This window comes from Nothobranchius furzeri, chromosome 6 (assembly GCF_043380555.1).
Source record: "Nothobranchius furzeri strain GRZ-AD chromosome 6, NfurGRZ-RIMD1, whole genome shotgun sequence".
Lineage (NCBI taxonomy): Eukaryota > Metazoa > Chordata > Actinopteri > Cyprinodontiformes > Nothobranchiidae > Nothobranchius > Nothobranchius furzeri.
This window is the reverse complement of record NC_091746.1, coordinates 15,541,073-15,563,494: the sequence shown is the minus strand read 5'-3', so window position 1 is coordinate 15,563,494 and position 22,422 is coordinate 15,541,073.

The following is a 22,422-nucleotide window of genomic DNA, read 5'->3' as shown; positions in this document are numbered from 1 at the left end:
TGTTGATATGTGGCAAGACGCTCCTCGGGGCGCGTCTTGCTTGGGCCTCTCTCCTGGAGGCGCTCAGTCAGACCGAGTGCTGACATGTGGCAAGACGCTCCTCGGGGCGCGTCTTGCTTGGGCTTCTCTCCTGGAGGCCCTCAGTCAGACCCATTGTTTACATGTGGCAAGACGCTCCTCGGGGCGCATCTTGCTTGGGCCTCTCTCCTGGAGGCCCTCTGTCAGCCCCAGTGTTGACATGTGTCAAGACGCTCCTCGGGGTGCGTCTTGCTTGGGCCTCTCTCCTGGAGTCGCTCAGTGAGACCGAGTGCTGACATGTGGCAAGACGCTCCTCGGGGCGCGTCTTGCTTGGGCTTCTCTCCTGGAGGCCCTCAGTCAGACCCATTGTTGACATGTGGCAAGACGCTCCTCGGGGCGCGTCTTGCTTGGGCCTCTCTCCTGGAGAGGCTCAGTCAGACCGAGTGCTGACATAAGGCAAGACGCTCCTCGGGGCGCGTCTTGCTGGGGCCTCTCTCCTGGAGGCGCTCAGTCAGACCCAGTGCTTACATGTGGCAAGACGCTCCTCGGGGCGTGTCTTGCTGGGGCTTCTCTCCTGGAGGCGTTCAGTCAGACCGAGTGCTGACATGTGGCAAGACGCTCCTCGGGGCGCGTCTTGCTTGGGCTTCTCTCCTGGAGGCGTTCAGTCAGACCGAGTGCTGACATGTGGTAAGACGCTCCTCGGGGCGCGTCTTGCTGGGGCTTCTCTCCTGGAGGCGCTCACTCAGACCCAGTGCTTACATGTGGCAAGACGCTCCTCGGGGCGCGTCTTGCTTGGGCCTCTCTCCTGGAGGCGCTCAGTCAGACCCAGTGGTGACAGGTGGCAAGACGCTCCTCGGGGCGCGTCTTGCTTGGGCTTCTCTCCTGGAGGCCCTCAGTCAGACCCATTGTTTACATGTGGCAAGACGCTCCTTTGGGCGCATCTTGCTTGGGCTTCTCTCCTGGAGGCCCTCAGTCAGACCAATTGTTGACATGTGGCAAGACGCTCCTCGGGGCGCGTCTTGCTTGGGCCTCTCTCCTGGAGGCGCTCAGTCAGACCGAGTGCTGACATAAGGCAAGACGCTCCTCGGGGCGCGTCTTGCTGGGGCCTCTCTCCTGGAGGCGCTCAGTCAGACCCAGAGCTTACATGTGGCAAGACGCTCCTTGGGGCGCGTCTTGCTGGGGCTTCTCTCCTGGAGGCGTTCAGTCAGACCGAGTGCTGACATGTGGCAAGACGCTCCTCGGGACGCGTCTTGCTTGGGCTTCTCTCCTGGAGGCCCTCAGTCAGACTCATTGTTGACATGTGGCAAGACGCTCCTCGGGGCGCGTCTTGCTTGGGACTCTCTCCTGGAGGCGCTCAGTCAGACCCAGTGGTGACATGTGGCAAGACGCTCCTCGGGGCGCGTCTTGCTTGGGCCTCTCTCCTGGAGGCGCTCAGTCAGACCCAGTGGTGACATGTGACAAGACGCTCCTCGGGGCGCGTCTTGCTTGGGCTTCTCTCATGGAGGCCCTCAGTCAGATCCATTGTTGATATGTGGCAAGACGCTCCTCGGGGCGCGTCTTGCTTGGGCCTCTCTCTTGGAGGAGCTCAGTCAGACCGAGTGCTGACATGTGGCAAGACGCTCCTCGGGGCGCGTCTTGCTGGGGCTTCTCTCCTGGAGGCGTTCAGTCAGACCGAGTGCTGACACGTGGCAAGACGCTCCTCGGGGTGCGTCTTGCTTGGGCTTCTCTCCTGGAGGCCCTCAGTCAGACTCATTGTTGACATGTGGCAAGATGCTCCTCGGGGCGCGTCTTGCTTGGGGCCTCTCTCCTGGAGGCGCACAGTCAGACAGAGTGCTGACATGTGGCAAGACGCTCCTCGGGGCGCGTCTTGCTGGGGCTTCTCTCCTGGAGGCGCTCAGTCAGACCCAGTGTTGACATGTGACAAGACGCTCCTCGGGGCGCGTCTTGCTTGGGGCCTCTCTCCTGGAGGCGCACAGTCAGACAGAGTGCTGACATGTGGCAAGACGCTCCTCGGGGCGCGTCTTGCTGGGGCGCGTCTTGCTGGGGCTTCTCTCCTGGAGGCGCTCAGTCAGACCCAGTGTTGACATGTGACAAGACACTCCTCGGGGCGCGTCTTGCTGCGGCTTCTCTCCTGGAGGCGTTCAGTCAGACTCATTGTTGACATGTGGCAAGACGCTCCTCGGGGCGCGTCTTGCTTGGGCCTCTCTCCTGGAGGCGCACAGACAGACAGAGTGCTGACATGTGGCAAGACGCTCCTCGGGGCGCATCTTGCTTGGGCTTCTCTCCTGGAGGCCCTAAGTTCAGACCCATTGTTGACATGTGGCAAGACGCTCCTCGGGGCGCGTCTTGCTTGGGCTTCTCTCATGGAGTTCCTCAGTCAGACCCATTGTTGATATGTGGCAAGACGCTCCTCGGGGCGAGTCTTGCTTGGGCCTCTCTCCTGGAGGTGCTCAGTCAGACCCAGTGTTGACATGGTGCAAGACGCTTCTCGGGGTGCGTCTTGCTTGAGCCTCTCTCTTGGAGGCGCTCAGTCAGACCGAGTGCTAACATGTGGCAAGACGTTCCTCGGGGCGCGTCTTGCTTGGGCTTCTCTCCTGGAGGCCCTCAGTCAGACTCATTGTTGACATGTGGCAAGACGCTCCTCGGGGCGCGTCTTGCTTGGGCCTCTCTCCTGGAGGCGCTCAGTCAGACCGAGTGCTGACATAAGGCAAGACGCTCCTCGGGGCGCGTCTTGCTTGGGCCTCTCTCCTGGAGGCGCTCAGTCAGACCCAGTGGTGACATGTGAGAAGACGCTCCTCGGGGCGCGTCTTGCTTGGGCCTCTCTCCTGGAGACGCTCAGTCAGACCCAGTGTTGACACCTGACAAGACGCTCCTCGGGGCGCGTCTTGCTTGGGCTTCTCTCATGGAGGCCCTCAGTCAGACCCATTGTTGATATGTGGCAAGACGCGTCTCAGGGTGCATCTTGCTTGGGCCTCTCTCCTGGAGGCGCTCAGTCAGACCGAGTGCTAACATGTGGCAAGACGCTCCTCGGGGCGCGTCTTGCTTGGGCTTCTCTCATGGAGGCCCTCAGTCAGACCCATTGTTTACATGTGGCAAGACGCTCCTCGGGGCGCATCTTGCTTGGGCCTCTCTCCTGGAGGCCCTCTGTCAGCCCCAGTGTTGACATGTGTCAAGACGCTCCTCGGGGTGCGTCTTGCTTGGGCCTCTCTCCTGGAGTCGCTCAGTGAGACCGAGTGCTGACATGTGGCAAGACGCTCCTCGGGGCGCGTCTTGCTTGGGCTTCTCTCCTGGAGGCCCTCAGTCAGACCCATTGTTGACATGTGGCAAGACGCTCCTCGGGGCGCGTCTTGCTTGGGCCTCTCTCCTGGAGAGGCTCAGTCAGACCGAGTGCTGACATAAGGCAAGACGCTCCTCGGGGCGCGTCTTGCTGGGGCCTCTCTCCTGGAGGCGCTCAGTCAGACCCAGTGCTTACATGTGGCAAGACGCTCCTCGGGGCGTGTCTTGCTGGGGCTTCTCTCCTGGAGGCGTTCAGTCAGACCGAGTGCTGACATGTGGCAAGACGCTCCTCGGGGCGCGTCTTGCTTGGGCTTCTCTCCTGGAGGCGTTCAGTCAGACCGAGTGCTGACATGTGGTAAGACGCTCCTCGGGGCGCGTCTTGCTGGGGCTTCTCTCCTGGAGGCGCTCACTCAGACCCAGTGCTTACATGTGGCAAGACGCTCCTCGGGGCGCGTCTTGCTTGGGCCTCTCTCCTGGAGGCGCTCAGTCAGACCCAGTGGTGACAGGTGGCAAGACGCTCCTCGGGGCGCGTCTTGCTTGGGCTTCTCTCCTGGAGGCCCTCAGTCAGACCCATTGTTTACATGTGGCAAGACGCTCCTTTGGGCGCATCTTGCTTGGGCTTCTCTCCTGGAGGCCCTCAGTCAGACCAATTGTTGACATGTGGCAAGACGCTCCTCGGGGCGCGTCTTGCTTGGGCCTCTCTCCTGGAGGCGCTCAGTCAGACCGAGTGCTGACATAAGGCAAGACGCTCCTCGGGGCGCGTCTTGCTGGGGCCTCTCTCCTGGAGGCGCTCAGTCAGACCCAGAGCTTACATGTGGCAAGACGCTCCTTGGGGCGCGTCTTGCTGGGGCTTCTCTCCTGGAGGCGTTCAGTCAGACCGAGTGCTGACATGTGGCAAGACGCTCCTCGGGACGCGTCTTGCTTGGGCTTCTCTCCTGGAGGCCCTCAGTCAGACTCATTGTTGACATGTGGCAAGACGCTCCTCGGGGCGCGTCTTGCTTGGGACTCTCTCCTGGAGGCGCTCAGTCAGACCCAGTGGTGACATGTGGCAAGACGCTCCTCGGGGCGCGTCTTGCTTGGGCCTCTCTCCTGGAGGCGCTCAGTCAGACCCAGTGGTGACATGTGACAAGACGCTCCTCGGGGCGCGTCTTGCTTGGGCTTCTCTCATGGAGGCCCTCAGTCAGATCCATTGTTGATATGTGGCAAGACGCTCCTCGGGGCGCGTCTTGCTTGGGCCTCTCTCTTGGAGGAGCTCAGTCAGACCGAGTGCTGACATGTGGCAAGACGCTCCTCGGGGCGCGTCTTGCTGGGGCTTCTCTCCTGGAGGCGTTCAGTCAGACCGAGTGCTGACACGTGGCAAGACGCTCCTCGGGGTGCGTCTTGCTTGGGCTTCTCTCCTGGAGGCCCTCAGTCAGACTCATTGTTGACATGTGGCAAGATGCTCCTCGGGGCGCGTCTTGCTTGGGGCCTCTCTCCTGGAGGCGCACAGTCAGACAGAGTGCTGACATGTGGCAAGACGCTCCTCGGGGCGCGTCTTGCTGGGGCTTCTCTCCTGGAGGCGCTCAGTCAGACCCAGTGTTGACATGTGACAAGACGCTCCTCGGGGCGCGTCTTGCTTGGGGCCTCTCTCCTGGAGGCGCACAGTCAGACAGAGTGCTGACATGTGGCAAGACGCTCCTCGGGGCGCGTCTTGCTGGGGCGCGTCTTGCTGGGGCTTCTCTCCTGGAGGCGCTCAGTCAGACCCAGTGTTGACATGTGACAAGACACTCCTCGGGGCGCGTCTTGCTGCGGCTTCTCTCCTGGAGGCGTTCAGTCAGACTCATTGTTGACATGTGGCAAGACGCTCCTCGGGGCGCGTCTTGCTTGGGCCTCTCTCCTGGAGGCGCACAGACAGACAGAGTGCTGACATGTGGCAAGACGCTCCTCGGGGCGCATCTTGCTTGGGCTTCTCTCCTGGAGGCCCTAAGTTCAGACCCATTGTTGACATGTGGCAAGACGCTCCTCGGGGCGCGTCTTGCTTGGGCTTCTCTCATGGAGTTCCTCAGTCAGACCCATTGTTGATATGTGGCAAGACGCTCCTCGGGGCGAGTCTTGCTTGGGCCTCTCTCCTGGAGGTGCTCAGTCAGACCCAGTGTTGACATGGTGCAAGACGCTTCTCGGGGTGCGTCTTGCTTGAGCCTCTCTCTTGGAGGCGCTCAGTCAGACCGAGTGCTAACATGTGGCAAGACGTTCCTCGGGGCGCGTCTTGCTTGGGCTTCTCTCCTGGAGGCCCTCAGTCAGACTCATTGTTGACATGTGGCAAGACGCTCCTCGGGGCGCGTCTTGCTTGGGCCTCTCTCCTGGAGGCGCTCAGTCAGACCGAGTGCTGACATAAGGCAAGACGCTCCTCGGGGCGCGTCTTGCTTGGGCCTCTCTCCTGGAGGCGCTCAGTCAGACCCAGTGGTGACATGTGAGAAGACGCTCCTCGGGGCGCGTCTTGCTTGGGCCTCTCTCCTGGAGACGCTCAGTCAGACCCAGTGTTGACACCTGACAAGACGCTCCTCGGGGCGCGTCTTGCTTGGGCTTCTCTCATGGAGGCCCTCAGTCAGACCCATTGTTGATATGTGGCAAGACGCGTCTCAGGGTGCATCTTGCTTGGGCCTCTCTCCTGGAGGCGCTCAGTCAGACCGAGTGCTAACATGTGGCAAGACGCTCCTCGGGGCGCGTCTTGCTTGGGCTTCTCTCATGGAGGCCCTCAGTCAGACCCATTGTTGATATGTGGCAAGACGCTCCTCGGGCTGAGTCTTGCTTGGGCCTCTCTCCTGGAGGTGCTCAGTCAGACCCAGTGTTGACATGGTGCAAGACGCTCCTCGGGGCGCGTCTTGCTTGGGCTTTTCTCCTGGAGGCCCTCAGTCAGACCCATTGTTGACATGTGGCAAGACGCTCCTCGGGGCGCGTCTTGCTTGGGCCTCTCTCCTGGAGGCGCTCAGTCAGACCGAGTGCTGACATAAAGCAAGACGCTCCTCGGGGCGCGTCTTGCTGGGGCCTCTCTCCTGGAGGCGCTCAGTCAGACCCAGTGCTTACATGTGGCAAGACGCTCCTCGGGGCGCGTCTTGCTTGGGCCTCTCTCCTGGAGGCGCTCAGTCAGACCCATTGTTGACATGTGGCAAGACGCTCCTCGGGGCGCGTCTTGCTTGGGCTTTTCTCCTGGAGGCCCTCAGTCAGACCCATTGTTGACATGTGGCAAGACGCTCCTCGGGGCGCGTCTTGCTTGGGCCTCTCTCCTGGAGGCGCTCAGTCAGACCGAGTGCTGACATAAAGCAAGACGCTCCTCGGGGCGCGTCTTGCTGGGGCCTCTCTCCTGGAGGCGCTCAGTCAGACCCAGTGCTTACATGTGGCAAGACGCTCCTCGGGGCGCGTCTTGCTTGGGCCTCTCTCCTGGAGGCGCTCAGTCAGACCCAGTGGAGACATGTGGCAAGACGCTCCTCGGGGCGCGTCTTGCTTGGGCCTCTCTCCTGGAGACGCTCAGTCAGACCCAGTGTTGACACGTGACAAGACGCTCCTCGGGGCGCGTCTTGCTTGGGCTTCTCTCATGGAGGCCCTCAGTCAGACCCATTGTTGATATGTGGCAAGACGCTCCTCGGGGCGCGTCTTGCTTGGGCCTCTCTCCTGGAGGCCCTCAGTTAGACCCATTGTTTACATGTGGCAAGACGCTCCTCGGGGCGCATCTTGCTTGGGCCTCTCTCCTGGAGGCCCTCTGTCAGCCCCAGTGTTGACATGTGTCAAGACGCTCCTCAGGGTGCGTCTTGCTTGGGCCTCTCTCCTGGAGGCGCTCAGTCAGACCGAGTGCTGACATGTGGCAAGACGCTCCTCGGGGCGCGTCTTGCTTGGGCTTCTCTCCTGGAGGCCCTCAGTCAGACCCATTGTTGACATGTGGCAAGACACTCCTCGGGACGCGTCTTGCTTGGGATTCTATCCTGGAGGCCCTCAGTCAGACTCATTGTTGACATGTGGCAAGACACTCCTCGGGACGCGTCTTGCTTGGGCCTCTCTCCTGGAGGCGCTCAGTCAGACAGAGTGCTGACATAAGGCAAGGCGCACCTCGGGGCGCGTCTTGCTGGGGCCTCTCTACTGGAGGCGCTCAGTCAGACCCAGTGCTTACATGTGGCAAGACGCTCCTCGGGGCGCGTCTTGCTGGGGCTTCTCTCCTGGAGGCGTTCAGTCAGACCGAGTGCTGACATGTGGCAAGACACACCTCGGGACGCGTCTTGCTTGGGCTTCTCTCCTGGAGGCCCTCAATCAGACTCATTGTTGACATGTGGCAAGACGCTCCTCGGGGCGCGTCTTGCTTGGGCCTCTCTCCTGGAGGCGCTCAGTCAGACCCAGTGGTGACATGTGGCAAGACGCTCCTCGGGGCGCGTCTTGCTTGGGCCTCTCTCCTGGAGACGCTCAGTCAGACCCAGTGTTGACACGTGACAAGACGCTCCTCGGGGCGCGTCTTGCTTGGGCTTCTCTCATGGAGGCCCTCAGTCAGACCCATTGGTCATATGTGGCAAGACGCTCCTCGGGGCGCGTCTTGCTTGGGCCTCTCTCCTGGAGGCGCTCAGTCAGACCGAGTGCTGACATGTGGCAAGACGCTCCTCGGGGCGCGTCTTGCTTGGGCTTCTCTCATGGAGGCCCTCAGTCAGACCCATTGTTGATATGTGGCAAGACGCTCCTCGGGGCGAGTCTTGCTTGGGCCTCTCTCCTGGAGGTGCTCAGTCAGACCCAGTGTTGACATGGTGCAAGACGCTCCTCGGGGCGCGTCTTGCTTGGGCCTCTCTCCTGGAGGTGCTCAGTCAGACCCAGTGCTTACATGTGGCAAGACGCTCCTCGGGGCACGTCTTGCTTGGGCCTCTCTCCTGGAGGCGCTCAGTCAGACCCAGTGGTGACATGTGGCAAGACGCTCCTCGGGGCGCGTCTTGCTTGGGCCTCTCTCCTGGAGACGCTCAGTCAGACCCAGTGTTGACACGTGACAAGACGCTCCTCGGGGCGCGTCTTGCTTGGGCTTCTCTCATGGAGGCCCTCAGTCAGACCCATTGTTGATATGTGGCAAGACGCTCCTCGGGGCGCGTCTTGCTTGGGCTTCTCTCCTGGAGGCCCTCAGTCAGACCCATTGTTTACATGTGGCAAGACGCTCCTCGGGGCGCATCTTGCTTGGGCCTCTCTCCTGGAGGCCCTCTGTCAGCCCCAGTGTTGACATGTGTCAAGACGCTCCTCGGGGTGCGTCTTGCTTGGGCCTCTCTCCTGGAGTCGCTCAGTGAGACCGAGTGCTGACATGTGGCAAGACGCTCCTCGGGGCGCGTCTTGCTTGGGCTTCTCTCCTGGAGGCCCTCAGTCATACCCATTATTGACATGTGGCAAGACGCTCCTCGGGGCGCGTCTTGCTTGGGCCTCTCTCCTGCAGGCGCTCAGTCAGACCGAGTGCTGACATAAGGCAAGACGCTCCTCGGGGCGCGTCTTGCTGGGGCCTCTCTCCTGGAGGCGCTCAGTCAGACCCAGTGCTTACATGTGGCAAGACGCTCCTCGGGGCGCGTCTTGCTTGGGCCTCTCTCCTGGAGGCGCTCAGTCAGACCCAGTGGTGACATGTGGCAAGACGCTCCTCGGGGCGTGTCTTGCTGGGGCTTCTCTCCTGGAGGCGTTCAGGCAGACCGAATGCTGACATGTGGCAAGACGCTCCTCGGGGCGCGTCTTGCTTGGGCTTCTCTCCTGGAGGCGTTCAGTCAGACCGAGTGCTGACATGTGGTAAGACGCTCCTCGGGGCGCGTCTTGCTGGGGCTTCTCTCCTGGAGGCCCTCAGTCAGACCCATTGTTTACATGTGGCAAGACGCTCCTCGGGGCGCATCTTGCTTGCGCCTCTCTCCTGGAGGCCCTCTGTCAGCCCCAGTGTTGACATGTGTCAAGACGCTCCTCGGGGTGCGTCTTGCTTGGGCCTCTCTCCTGGAGGCGCTCAGTCAGACCGAGTGCTGACATGTGGCAAGACGCTCCTCGGGGCGCGTCTTGCTTGGGCTTCTCTCCTGGAGGCCCTCAGTCAGACCCATTGTTGAAATGTGGCAAGACACTCCTTGGGACGCGTCTTGCTTGGGCTTCTCTCCTGGAGGCCCTCAGTCAGACTCATTGTTGACATGTGGCAAGACACTCCTCGGGACGCGTCTTGCTTGGGCCTCTCTCCTGGAGGCACTCAGTCAGACCGAGTGCTGACATAAGGCAAGACGCACCTCGGGGCGCGTCTTGCTGGGGCCTCTCTACTGGAGGCGCTCAGTCAGTCCCAGTGCTTACATGTGGCAAGACGCTCCTCGGGGCGCGTCTTGCTGGGGCTTCTCTCCTAGAGGCGTTCAGTCAGACCGAGTGCTGACATGTGGCAAGACACTCCTCGGGACGCATCTTGCTTGGGCTTCTCTCCTGGAGGCCCTCAGTCAGACTCATTGTTGACATGTGGCAAGACGCTCCTCGGGGCGCGTCTTGCTTGGGCCTCTCTCCTGGAGGTGCTCAGTCAGACCCAGTGGTGACATGTGGCAAGACGCTCCTCGGGGCGCGTCTTGCTTGGGCCTCTCTCCTGGAGACGCTCAGTCAGACCCAGTGTTGACACGTGACAAGACGCTCCTCGGGGCGCGTCTTGCTTGGGCTTCTCTCATGGAGGCCCTCAGTCAGACCCATTGTTGATATGTGGCAAGACGCTCCTCGGGGCGCGTCTTGCTTGGGCCTCTCTCCTGGAGAAGCTCAGTCGGACCGAGTGCTGACATGTGGCAAGACGCTCCTCGGGGCGCGTCTTGCTTGGGCTTCTCTCATGGAGGCCCTCAGTCAGACCCATTGTTGATATGTGGCAAGACGCTCCTCGGGGCGAGTCTTGCTTGGGCCTCTCTCCTGGAGGTGCTCAGTCAGACCCAGTGTTGACATGGTGCAAGACGCTCCTCGGGGCGCGTCTTGCTTGGGCCTCTCTCCTGGAGGTGCTCAGTCAGACCCAGTGCTTACATGTGGCAAGACGCTCCTCGGGGCACGTCTTGCTTGGGCCTCTCTCCTGGAGGCGCTCAGTCAGACCCAGTGGTGACATGTGGCAAGATGCTCCTCGGGGCGCGTCTTGCTTGGGCCTCTCTCCTGGAGACGCTCAGTCAGACCCAGTGTTGACACGTGACAAGACGCTCCTCGGGGCGCGTCTTGCTTGGTCTTCTCTCATGGAGGCCCTCAGTCAGACCCATTGTTGATATGTGGCAAGACGCTCCTCGGGGCGCGTCTTGCTTGGGCCTCTCTCCTGGAGGCGCTCAGTCAGACCGAGTGCTGACATGTGGCAAGACGCTCCTCGGGGTGCGTCTTGCTTGGGCTTCTCTCCTGGAGGCCCTCAGTCAGACCCATTGTTTACATGTGGCAAGACGCTCCTCGGGGCGCATCTTGCTTGGGCCTCTCTCCTGGAGGCCCTCTGTCAGCCCCAGTGTTGACATGTGTCAAGACGCTCCTCGGGGTGCGTCTTGCTTGGGCCTCTCTCCTGGAGTCGCTCAGTGAGACCGAGTGCTGACATGTGGCAAGACGCTCCTCGGGGCGAGTCTTGCTTGGGCTTCTCTCCTGGAGGCCCTCAGTCAGACCCATTGTTGACATGTGGCAAGACGCTCCTCGGGGCGCGTCTTGCTTGGGCCTCTCTCCTGGAGAGGCTCAGTCAGACCGAGTGCTGACATAAGGCAAGACGCTCCTCGGGGCGCGTCTTGCTGGGGCCTCTCTCCTGGAGGCGCTCAGTCAGACCCAGTGCTTACATGTGGCAAGACGCTCCTCGGGGCGTGTCTTGCTGGGGCTTCTCTCCTGGAGGCGTTCAGTCAGACCGAGTGCTGACATGTGGCAAGACGCTCCTCGGGGCGCGTCTTGCTTGGGCCTCTCTCCTGGAGGCGCTCAGTCAGACCCAGATGTGACATGTGGCAAGACGCTCCTCGGGGCGCGTCTTGCTTGGGCTTCTCTCATGGAGGCCCTCAGTCAGACCCATTGTTGATATGTGGCAAGACGCTCCTCGGGGCGCGTCTTGCTTGGGCCTCTCTCCTGGAGGCGCTCAGTCAGACCCAGTGGTGACATGTGGCAAGACGCTCCTCGGGGCGCGTCTTGCTTGGGCTTCTCTCATGGAGGCCCTCAGTCAGACCCAGTGTTGACACGTGGCAAGACGCTCCTCGGGGCGCGTCTTGCTTGGGCCTCTCTCCTGGAGATGCTCAGTCAGACCCAGTGTTGACACGTGACAAGACGCTCCTCGGGGCGCGTCTTGCTTGGGCCTCTCTCCTGGAGGCCCTCAGTCAGACCCATTGTTTACATGTGGCAAGACGCTCCTCGGGGCGCATCTTGCTTGCGCCTCTCTCCTGGAGGCCCTCTGTCAGCCCCAGTGTTGACATGTGTCAAGACGCTCCTCGGGGTGCGTCTTGCTTGGGCCTCTCTCCTGGAGGCGCTCAGTCAGACCGAGTGCTGACATGTGGCAAGACGCTCCTCGGGGCGCGTCTTGCTGGGGCTTCTCTCCTAGAGGCGTTCAGTCAGACCGAGTGCTGACATGTGGCAAGACACTCCTCGGGACGCATCTTGCTTGGGCTTCTCTCCTGGAGGCCCTCAGTCAGACTCATTGTTGACATGTGGCAAGACGCTCCTCGGGGCGCGTCTTGCTTGGGCCTCTCTCCTGGAGGCGCTCAGTCAGACCCAGTGGTGACATGTGGCAAGACGCTCCTCGGGGCGCGTCTTGCTTGGGCCTCTCTCCTGGAGACGCTCAGTCAGACCCAGTGTTGACACGTGACAAGACGCTCCTCGGGGCGCGTCTTGCTTGGGCTTCTCTCATGGAGGCCCTCAGTCAGACCCATTGTTGATATGTGGCAAGACGCTCCTCGGGGCGCGTCTTGCTTGGGCCTCTCTCCTGGAGAAGCTCAGTCGGACCGAGTGCTGACATGTGGCAAGACGCTCCTCGGGGCGCGTCTTGCTTGGGCTTCTCTCATGGAGGCCCTCAGTCAGACCCATTGTTGATATGTGGCAAGACGCTCCTCGGGGCGAGTCTTGCTTGGGCCTCTCTCCTGGAGGTGCTCAGTCAGACCCAGTGTTGACATGGTGCAAGACGCTCCTCGGGGCGCGTCTTGCTTGGGCCTCTCTCCTGGAGGTGCTCAGTCAGACCCAGTGCTTACATGTGGCAAGACGCTCCTCGGGGCACGTCTTGCTTGGGCCTCTCTCCTGGAGGCGCTCAGTCAGACCCAGTGGTGACATGTGGCAAGATGCTCCTCGGGGCGCGTCTTGCTTGGGCCTCTCTCCTGGAGACGCTCAGTCAGACCCAGTGTTGACACGTGACAAGACGCTCCTCGGGGCGCGTCTTGCTTGGTCTTCTCTCATGGAGGCCCTCAGTCAGACCCATTGTTGATATGTGGCAAGACGCTCCTCGGGGCGCGTCTTGCTTGGGCCTCTCTCCTGGAGGCGCTCAGTCAGACCGAGTGCTGACATGTGGCAAGACGCTCCTCGGGGCGCGTCTTGCTTGGGCTTCTCTCCTGGAGGCCCTCAGTCAGACCCATTGTTTACATGTGGCAAGACGCTCCTCGGGGCGCATCTTGCTTGGGCCTCTCTCCTGGAGGCCCTCTGTCAGCCCCAGTGTTGACATGTGTCAAGACGCTCCTCGGGGTGCGTCTTGCTTGGGCCTCTCTCCTGGAGTCGCTCAGTGAGACCGAGTGCTGACATGTGGCAAGACGCTCCTCGGGGCGCGTCTTGCTTGGGCTTCTCTCCTGGAGGCCCTCAGTCAGACCCATTGTTGACATGTGGCAAGACGCTCCTCGGGGCGCGTCTTGCTTGGGCCTCTCTCCTGGAGAGGCTCAGTCAGACCGAGTGCTGACATAAGGCAAGACGCTCCTCGGGGCGCGTCTTGCTGGGGCCTCTCTCCTGGATGCGCTCAGTCAGACCCAGTGCTTACATGTGGCAAGACGCTCCTCGGGGCGTGTCTTGCTGGGGCTTCTCTCCTGGAGGCGTTCAGTCAGACCGAGTGCTGACATGTGGCAAGACGCTCCTCGGGGCGCGTCTTGCTTGGGCTTCTCTCCTGGAGGCGTTCAGTCAGACCGAGTGCTGACATGTGGTAAGACGCTCCTCGGGGCGCGTCTTGCTGGGGCTTCTCTCCTGGAGGCGCTCAGTCAGACCCAGTGCTTATATGTGGCAAGACGCTCCTCGGGGCGCGTCTTGCTTGGGCCTCTCTCCTGGAGGCGCTCAGTCAGACCCAGTGGTGACATGTGGCAAGACGCTCCTCGGGGCGCGTCTTGCTTGGGCTTCTCTCATGGAGGCCCTCAGTCAGACCCATTGTTGATATGTGGCAAGACGCTCCTCGGGGCGCGTCTTGCTTGGGCCTCTCTCCTGGAGGCGCTCAGTCAGACCGAGTGCTGACATGTGGCAAGACGCTCCTCGGGGCGCGTCTTGCTTGGGCTTCTCTCCTGGAGGCCCTCAGTCAGACCCATTGTTTACATGTGGCAAGACGCTCCTTTGGGCGCATCTTGCTTGGGCTTCTCTCCTGGAGGCCCTCAGTCAGACCAATTGTTGACATGTGGCAAGACGCTCCTCGGGGCGCGTCTTGCTTGGGCCTCTCTCCTGGAGGCGCTCAGTCAGACCGAGTGCTGACATAAGGCAAGACGCTCCTCGGGGCGCGTCTTGCTGGGGCCTCTCTCCTGGAGGCGCTCAGTCAGACCCAGAGCTTACATGTGGCAAGACGCTCCTTGGGGCGCGTCTTGCTGGGGCTTCTCTCCTGGAGGCGTTCAGTCAGACCGAGTGCTGACATGTGGCAAGACGCTCCTCGGGACGTGTCTTGCTTGGGCTTCTCTCCTGGAGGCCCTCAGTCAGACTCATTGTTGACATGTGGCAAGACGCTCCTCGGGGCGCGTCTTGCTTGGGACTCTCTCCTGGAGGCGCTCAGTCAGACCCAGTGGTGACATGTGGCAAGACGCTCCTCGGGGCGCGTCTTGCTTGGGCCTCTCTCCTGGAGGCGCACAGTCAGACCCAGTGGTGACATGTGACAAGACGCTCCTCGGGGCGCGTCTTGCTTGGGCTTCTCTCATGGAGTCCCTCAGTCAGATCCATTGTTGATATGTGGCAAGACCCTCCTCGGGGCGCTTCTTGCTTGGGCCTCTCTCCTGGAGGAGCTCAGTCAGACCGAGTGCTGACATGTGGCAAGACGCTCCTCGGGGCGCGTCTTGCTGGGGCTTCTCTCCTGGAGGCGTTCAGTCAGACCGAGTGCTGACACGTGGCAAGACGCTCCTCGGGGTGCGTCTTGCTTGGGCTTCTCTCCTGGAGGCCCTCAGTCAGACTCATTGTTGACATGTGGCAAGATGCTCCTCGGGGCGCGTCTTGCTTGGGGCCTCTCTCCTGGAGGCGCACAGTCAGACAGAGTGCTGACATGTGGCAAGACGCTCCTCGGGGCGCGTCTTGCTGGGGCGCGTCTTGCTGGGGCTTCTCTCCTGGAGGCGCTCAGTCAGACCCAGTGTTGACATGTGACAAGACACTCCTCGGGGCGCGTCTTGCTGCGGCTTCTCTCCTGGAGGCGTTCAGTCAGACTCATTGTTGACATGTGGCAAGACGCTCCTCGGGGCGTGTCTTGCTTGGGCCTCTCTCCTGGAGGCGCACAGACAGACAGAATGCTGACATGTGGCAAGACGCTCCTCGGGGCGCATCTTGCTTGGGCTTCTCTCCTGGAGGCCCTAAGTTCAGACCCATTGTTGACATGTGGCAAGACGCTCCTCGGGGCGCGTCTTGCTTGGGCTTCTCTCATGGAGGCCGTCAGTCAGACCCATTGTTGATATGTGGCAAGACGCTCCTCGGGGCGAGTCTTGCTTGGGCCTCTCTCCTGGAGGTGCTCAGTCAGACCCAGTGTTGACATGGTGCAAGACGCTTCTCGGGGTGCGTCTTGTTTGAGCCTCTCTCCTGGAGGCGCTCAGTCAGACCGAGTGCTAACATGTGGCAAGACGCTCCTCGGGGCGCGTCTTGCTTGGGCTTCTCTCCTGGAGGCCCTCAGTCAGACTCATTGTTGACATGTGGCAAGACGCTCCTCGGGGCGCGTCTTGCTTGGGCCTCTCTCCTGGAGGCGCTCAGTCAGACCGAGTGCTGACATAAGGCAAGACGCTCCTCGGGGCGCGTCTTGCTTGTGCCTCTCTCCTGGAGGCGCTCAGTCAGACCCAGTGGTGACATGTGAGAAGACGCTCCTCGGGGGGCGTCTTGCTTGGGCCTCTCTCCTGGAGACGCTCAGTCAGACCCAGTGTTGACACGTGACAAGACGCTCCTCGGGGCGTGTCTTGCTTGGGCTTCTCTCATGGAGGCCCTCAGTCAGACCCATTGTTGATATGTGGCAAGACGCGTCTCAGGGTGCATCTTGCTTGGGCCTCTCTCCTGGAGGCGCTCAGTCAGACCGAGTGCTAACATGTGGCAAGACGCTCCTCGGGGCGCGTCTTGCTTGGGCTTCTCTCATGGAGGCCCTCAGTCAGACCCATTGTTGATATGTGGCAAGACGCTCCTCGGGCTGAGTCTTGCTTGGGCCTCTCTCCTGGAGGTGCTCAGTCAGACCCAGTGTTGACATGGTGCAAGACGCTCCTCGGGGCGCGTCTTGCTTGGGCTTTTCTCCTGGAGGCCCTCAGTCAGACCCATTGTTGACATGTGGCAAGACGCTCCTCGGGGCGCGTCTTGCTTGGGCCTCTCTCCTGGAGGCGCTCAGTCAGACCGAGTGCTGACATAAAGCAAGACGCTCCTCGGGGCGCGTCTTGCTGGGGCCTCTCTCCTGGAGGCGCTCAGTCAGACCCAGTGCTTACATGTGGCAAGACGCTCCTCGGGGCGCGTCTTGCTTGGGCCTCTCTCCTGGAGGCGCTCAGTCAGACCCATTGTTGACATGTGGCAAGACGCTCCTCGGGGCGCGTCTTGCTTGGGCTTTTCTCCTGGAGGCCCTCAGTCAGACCCATTGTTGACATGTGGCAAGACGCTCCTCGGGGCGCGTCTTGCTTGGGCCTCTCTCCTGGAGGCGCTCAGTCAGACCGAGTGCTGACATAAAGCAAGACGCTCCTCGGGGCGCGTCTTGCTGGGGCCTCTCTCCTGGAGGCGCTCAGTCAGACCCAGTGCTTACATGTGGCAAGACGCTCCTCGGGGCGCGTCTTGCTTGGGCCTCTCTCCTGGAGGCGCTCAGTCAGACCCAGTGGAGACATGTGGCAAGACGCTCCTCGGGGCGCGTCTTGCTGGGGCCTCTCTCCTGGAGGCGCTCAGTCAGACCCAGTGCTTACATGTGGCAAGACGCTCCTCGGGGCGCGTCTTGCTTGGGCCTCTCTCCTGGAGGCGCTCAGTCAGACCCATTGTTGACATGTGGCAAGACGCTCCTCGGGGCGCGTCTTGCTTGGGCTTTTCTCCTGGAGGCCCTCAGTCAGACCCATTGTTGACATGTGGCAAGACGCTCCTCGGGGCGCGTCTTGCTTGGGCCTCTCTCCTGGAGGCGCTCAGTCAGACCGAGTGCTGACATAAAGCAAGACGCTCCTCGGGGCGCGTCTTGCTGGGGACTCTCTCTCCTGGAGGCGCTCAGTCAGACCCAGTGCTTACATGTGGCAAGACGCTCCTCGGGGCGCGTCTTTCTTGGGCCTCTCTCCTGGAGGCGCTCAGTCAGACCCAGTGGAGACATGTGGCAAGACGCTCCTCGGGGCGCGTCTTGCTTGGGCCTCTCTCCTGGAGACGCTCAGTCAGACCCAGTGTTGACACGTGACAAGACGCTCCTCGGGGCGCGTCTTGCTTGGGCTTCTCTCATGGAGGCCCTCAGTCAGACCCATTGTTGATATGTGGCAAGATGCTCCTCGGGGCGCGTCTTGCTTGGGCCTCTCTCCTGGAGGCCCTCAGTCAGACCCATTGTTTACATGTGGCAAGACGCTCCTCAGGGCGCATCTTGCTTGGGCCTCTCTCCTGGAGGCCCTCTGTCAGCCCCAGTGTTGACATGTGTCAAGACGCTCCTCGGGGTGCGTCTTGCTTGGGCCTCTCTCCTGGAGGCGCTCAGTCAGACCGAGTGCTGACATGTGGCAAGACGCTCCTCGGGGCGCGTCTTGCTTGGGCTTCTCTCCTGGAGGCCCTCAGTCAGACCCATTGTTGACATGTGGCAAGACACTCCTCGGGACGCGTCTTGCTTGGGCTTCTCTCCTGGAGGCCCTCAGTCAGACTCATTGTTGACATGTGGCAAGACACTCCTCGGGACGCGTCTTGCTTGGGCCTCTCTCCTGGAGGCGCTCAGTCAGATCGAGTGCTGACATAAGGCAAGACGCACCTCGGGGCGCGTCTTGCTGGGGCCTCTCTACTGGAGGCGCTCAGTCAGACCCAGTGCTTACATGTGGCAAGACGCTCCTCGGGGCGCGTCTTGCTGGGGCTTCTCTCCTGGAGGCGTTCAGTCAGACCGAGTGCTGACATGTGGCAAGACACACCTCGGGACGCGTCTTGCTTGGGCTTCTCTCCTGGAGGCCCTCAATCAGACTCATTGTTGACATGTGGCAAGACGCTCCTCGGGGCACGTCTTGCTTGGGCCTCTCTCCTGGAGGCGCTCAGTCAGACCCAGTGGTGACATGTGGCAAGACGCTCCTCGGGGCGCGTCTTGCTTGGGCTTCTCTCATGGAGGCCCTCAGTCAGAGCCATTGTTGATATGTGGCAAGACGCTCCTCGGGGCGAGTCTTGCTTGGGCCTCTCTCCTGGAGGTGCTCAGTCAGACCCAGTGTTGACATGGTGCAAGACGCTCCTCGGGGCGCGTCTTGCTTGGGCCTCTCTCCTGGAGGTGCTCAGTCAGACCCAGTGCTTACATGTGGCAAGACGCTCCTCGGGGCACGTCTTGCTTGGGCCTCTCTCCTGGAGGCGCTCAGTCAGACCCAGTGGTGACATGTGGCAAGACGCTCCTCGGGGCGCGTCTTGCTTGGGCTTCTCTCATGGAGGCCCTCAGTCAGACCCATTGGTCATATGTGGCAAGACGCTCCTCGGGGCGCGTCTTGCTTGGGCCTCTCTCCTGGAGGCGCTCAGTCAGACCGAGTGCTGACATGTGGCAAGACGCTCCTTTGGGCGCGTCTTGCTTGGGCTTCTCTCATGGAGGCCCTCAGTCAGACCCATTGTTGATATGTGGCAAGACGCTCCTCGGGGCGAGTCTTGCTTGGGCCTCTCTCCTGGAGGTGCTCAGTCAGACCCAGTGTTGACATGGTGCAAGACGCTCCTCGGGGCGCGTCTTGCTTGGGCCTCTCTCCTGGAGGTGCTCAGTCAGACCCAGTGCTTACATGTGGCAAGACGCTCCTCGGGGCACGTCTTGCTTGGGCCTCTCTCCTGGAGGCGCTCAGTCAGACCCAGTGGTGACATGTGGCAAGACGCTCCTCGGGGCGCGTCTTGCTTGGGCCTCTCTCCTGGAGACGCTCAGTCAGACCCAGTGTTGACACGTGACAAGACGCTCCTCGGGGCGCGTCTTGCTTGGGCTTCTCTCATGGAGGCCCTCAGTCAGACCCATTGTTGATATGTGGCAAGACGCTCCTCGGGGCGCGTCTTGCTTGGGCCTCTCTCCTGGAGGTGCTCAGTCAGACCCAGTGCTTACATGTGGCAAGACGCTCCTCGGGGCACGTCTTGCTTGGGCCTCTCTCCTGGAGGCGCTCAGTCAGACCCAGTGGTGACATGTGGCAAGACGCTCCTCGGGGCGCGTCTTGCTTGGGCCTCTCTCCTGGAGACGCTCAGTCAGACCCAGTGTTGACACGTGACAAGACGCTCCTCGGGGCACGTCTTGCTTGGGCTTCTCTCATGGAGGCCCTCAGTCAGACCCATTGTTGATATGTGTCAAGACGCTCCTCGGGGCGCGTCTTGCTTGGGCCTCTCTCCTGGAGGCGCTCAGTCAGACTGAGTGCTGACATGTGGCAAGACGCTCCTCGGGGCGCGTCTTGCTTGGGCTTCTCTCCTGGAGGCCCTCAGTCAGACCCATTGTTTACATGTGGCAAGACGCTCCTCGGGGCGCATCTTGCTTGGGCCTCTCTCCTGGAGGCCCTCTGTCAGCCCCAGTGTTGACATGTGTCAAGACGCTCCTCGGGGTGCGTCTTGCTTGGGCCTCTCTCCTGGAGTCGCTCAGTGAGACCGAGTGCTGACATGTGGCAAGACGCTCCTCGGGGCGCGTCTTGCTTGGGCTTCTCTCCTGGAGGCCCTCAGTCAGACCCATTATTGACATGTGGCAAGACGCTCCTCGGGGCGCGTCTTGCTTGGGCCTCTCTCCTGGAGGCGCTCAGTCAGACCGAGTGCTGACATAAGGCAAGACGCTCCTCGGGGCGCGTCTTGCTGGGGCCTCTCTCCTGGAGGCGCTCAGTCAGACCCAGTGCTTACATGTGGCAAGAAGCTCCTCGGGGCGTGTCTTGCTGGGGCTTCTCTCCTGGAGGCGTTCAGGCAGACCGAATGCTGACATGTGGCAAGACGCTCCTCGGGGCGCGTCTTGCTTGGGCTTCTCTCCTGGAGGCGTTCAGTCAGACCGAGTGCTGACATGTGGTAAGACGCTCCTCGGGGCGCGTCTTGCTGGGGCTTCTCTCCTGGAGGCGCTCAGTCAGACCCAGTGCTTACATGTGGCAAGACGGTCCTCGGGGCGCGTCTTGCTTGGGCCTCTCTCCTGGAGGCGCTCAATCAGACCCAGTGGTGACATGTGGCAAGACGCTCCTCGGGGCGCGTCTTGCTTGGGCTTCTCTCATGGAGGCCCTCAGTCAGACCCATTGTTGATATGTGGCAAGACGCTCCTCGGGGCGCGTCTTGCTTGGGCCTCTCTCCTGGAGGCGCTCTTTCAGACCGAGTGCTGACATGTGGCAAGACGCTCCTCGGGGCGCGTCTTGCTTGGGCTTCTCTCCTGGAGGCCCTCAGTCAGACCCATTGTTTACATGTGGCAAGACGCTCCTTTGGGCGCATCTTGCTTGGGCTTCTCTCCTGGAGGCCCTCAGTCAGACCAATTGTGGACATGTGGCAAGACGCTCCTCGGGGCGCGTCTTGCTTGGGCCTCTCTCCTGGAGGTGCTCAGTCAGACCGAGTGCTGACATAAGGCAAGACGCTCCTCGGGGCGCGTCTTGCTTGGGCCTCTCTCCTGGAGACGCTCAGTCAGACCCAGTGTTGACACGTGACAAGACGCTCCTCGGGGCGCGTCTTGCTTGGGCTTCTCTCATGGAGGCCCTCAGTCAGACCCATTGTTGATATGTGGCAAGACGCTCCTCGGGGCGCGTCTTGCTTGGGCCTCTCTCCTGGAGGCCCTCAGTCAGACCCATTGTTTACATGTGGCAAGACGCTCCTCGGGGCGCATCTTGCTTGGGCCTCTCTCCTGGAGGCCCTCTGTCAGCCCCAGTGTTGACATGTGTCAAGACGCTCCTCGGGGTGCGTCTTGCTTGGGCCTCTCTCCTGGAGGCGCTCAGTCAGACCGAGTGCTGACATGTGGCAAGACGCTCCTCGGGGCGCGTCTTGCTTGGGCTTCTCTCCTGGAGGCCCTCAGTCAGACCCATTGTTGACATGTGGCAAGACACTCCTCGGGACGCGTCTTGCTTGGGCTTCTCTCCTGGAGGCCCTCAGTCAGACTCATTGTTGACATGTGGCAAGACACTCCTCGGGACGCGTCTTGCTTGGGCCTCTCTCCTGGAGGCGCTCAGTCAGATCGAGTGCTGACATAAGGCAAGACGCACCTCGGGGCGCGTCTTGCTGGGGCCTCTCTACTGGAGGCGCTCAGTCAGACCCAGTGCTTACATGTGCCAAGACGCTCCTCGGGGCGCGTCTTGCTGGGGCTTCTCTCCTGGAGGCGTTCAGTCAGACCGAGTGCTGACATGTGGCAAGACACACCTCGGGACGCGTCTTGCTTGGGCTTCTCTCCTGGAGGCCCTCAATCAGACTCATTGTTGACATGTGGCAAGACGCTCCTCGGGGCGCGTCTTGCTTGGGCCTCTCTCCTGGAGGCGCTCAGTCAGACCCAGTGGTGACATGTGGCAAGACGCTCCTCGGGGCGCGTCTTGCTTGGGCTTCTCTCATGGAGGCCCTCAGTCAGAGCCATTGTTGATATGTGGCAAGACGCTCCTCGGGGCGAGTCTTGCTTGGGCCTCTCTCCTGGAGGTGCTCAGTCAGACCCAGTGTTGACATGGTGCAAGACGCTCCTCGGGGCGCGTCTTGCTTGGGCCTCTCTCCTGGAGGTGCTCAGTCAGACCCAGTGCTTACATGTGGCAAGACGCTCCTCGGGGCACGTCTTGCTTGGGCCTCTCTCCTGGAGGCGCTCAGTCAGACCCAGTGGTGACATGTGGCAAGACGCTCCTCGGGGCGCGTCTTGCTTGGGCTTCTCTCATGGAGGCCCTCAGTCAGACCCATTGGTCATATGTGGCAAGACGCTCCTCGGGGCGCGTCTTGCTTGGGCCTCTCTCCTGGAGGCGCTCAGTCAGACCGAGTGCTGACATGTGGCAAGACGCTCCTTTGGGCGCGTCTTGCTTGGGCTTCTCTCATGGAGGCCCTCAGTCAGACCCATTGTTGATATGTGGCAAGACGCTCCTCGGGGCGAGTCTTGCTTGGGCCTCTCTCCTGGAGGTGCTCAGTCAGACCCAGTGTTGACATGGTGCAAGACGCTCCTCGGGGCGCGTCTTGCTTGGGCCTCTCTCCTGGAGGTGCTCAGTCAGACCCAGTGCTTACATGTGGCAAGACGCTCCTCGGGGCACGTCTTGCTTGGGCCTCTCTCCTGGAGGCGCTCAGTCAGACCCAGTGGTGACATGTGGCAAGACGCTCCTCGGGGCGCGTCTTGCTTGGGCCTCTCTCCTGGAGACGCTCAGTCAGACCCAGTGTTGACACGTGACAAGACGCTCCTCGGGGCGCGTCTTGCTTGGGCTTCTCTCATGGAGGCCCTCAGTCAGACCCATTGTTGATATGTGGCAAGACGCTCCTCGGGGCGCGTCTTGCTTGGGCCTCTCTCCTGGAGGTGCTCAGTCAGACCCAGTGCTTACATGTGGCAAGACGCTCCTCGGGGCACGTCTTGCTTGGGCCTCTCTCCTGGAGGCGCTCAGTCAGACCCAGTGGTGACATGTGGCAAGACGCTCCTCGGGGCGCGTCTTGCTTGGGTCTCTCTCCTGGAGACGCTCAGTCAGACCCAGTGTTGACACGTGACAAGACGCTCCTCGGGGCACGTCT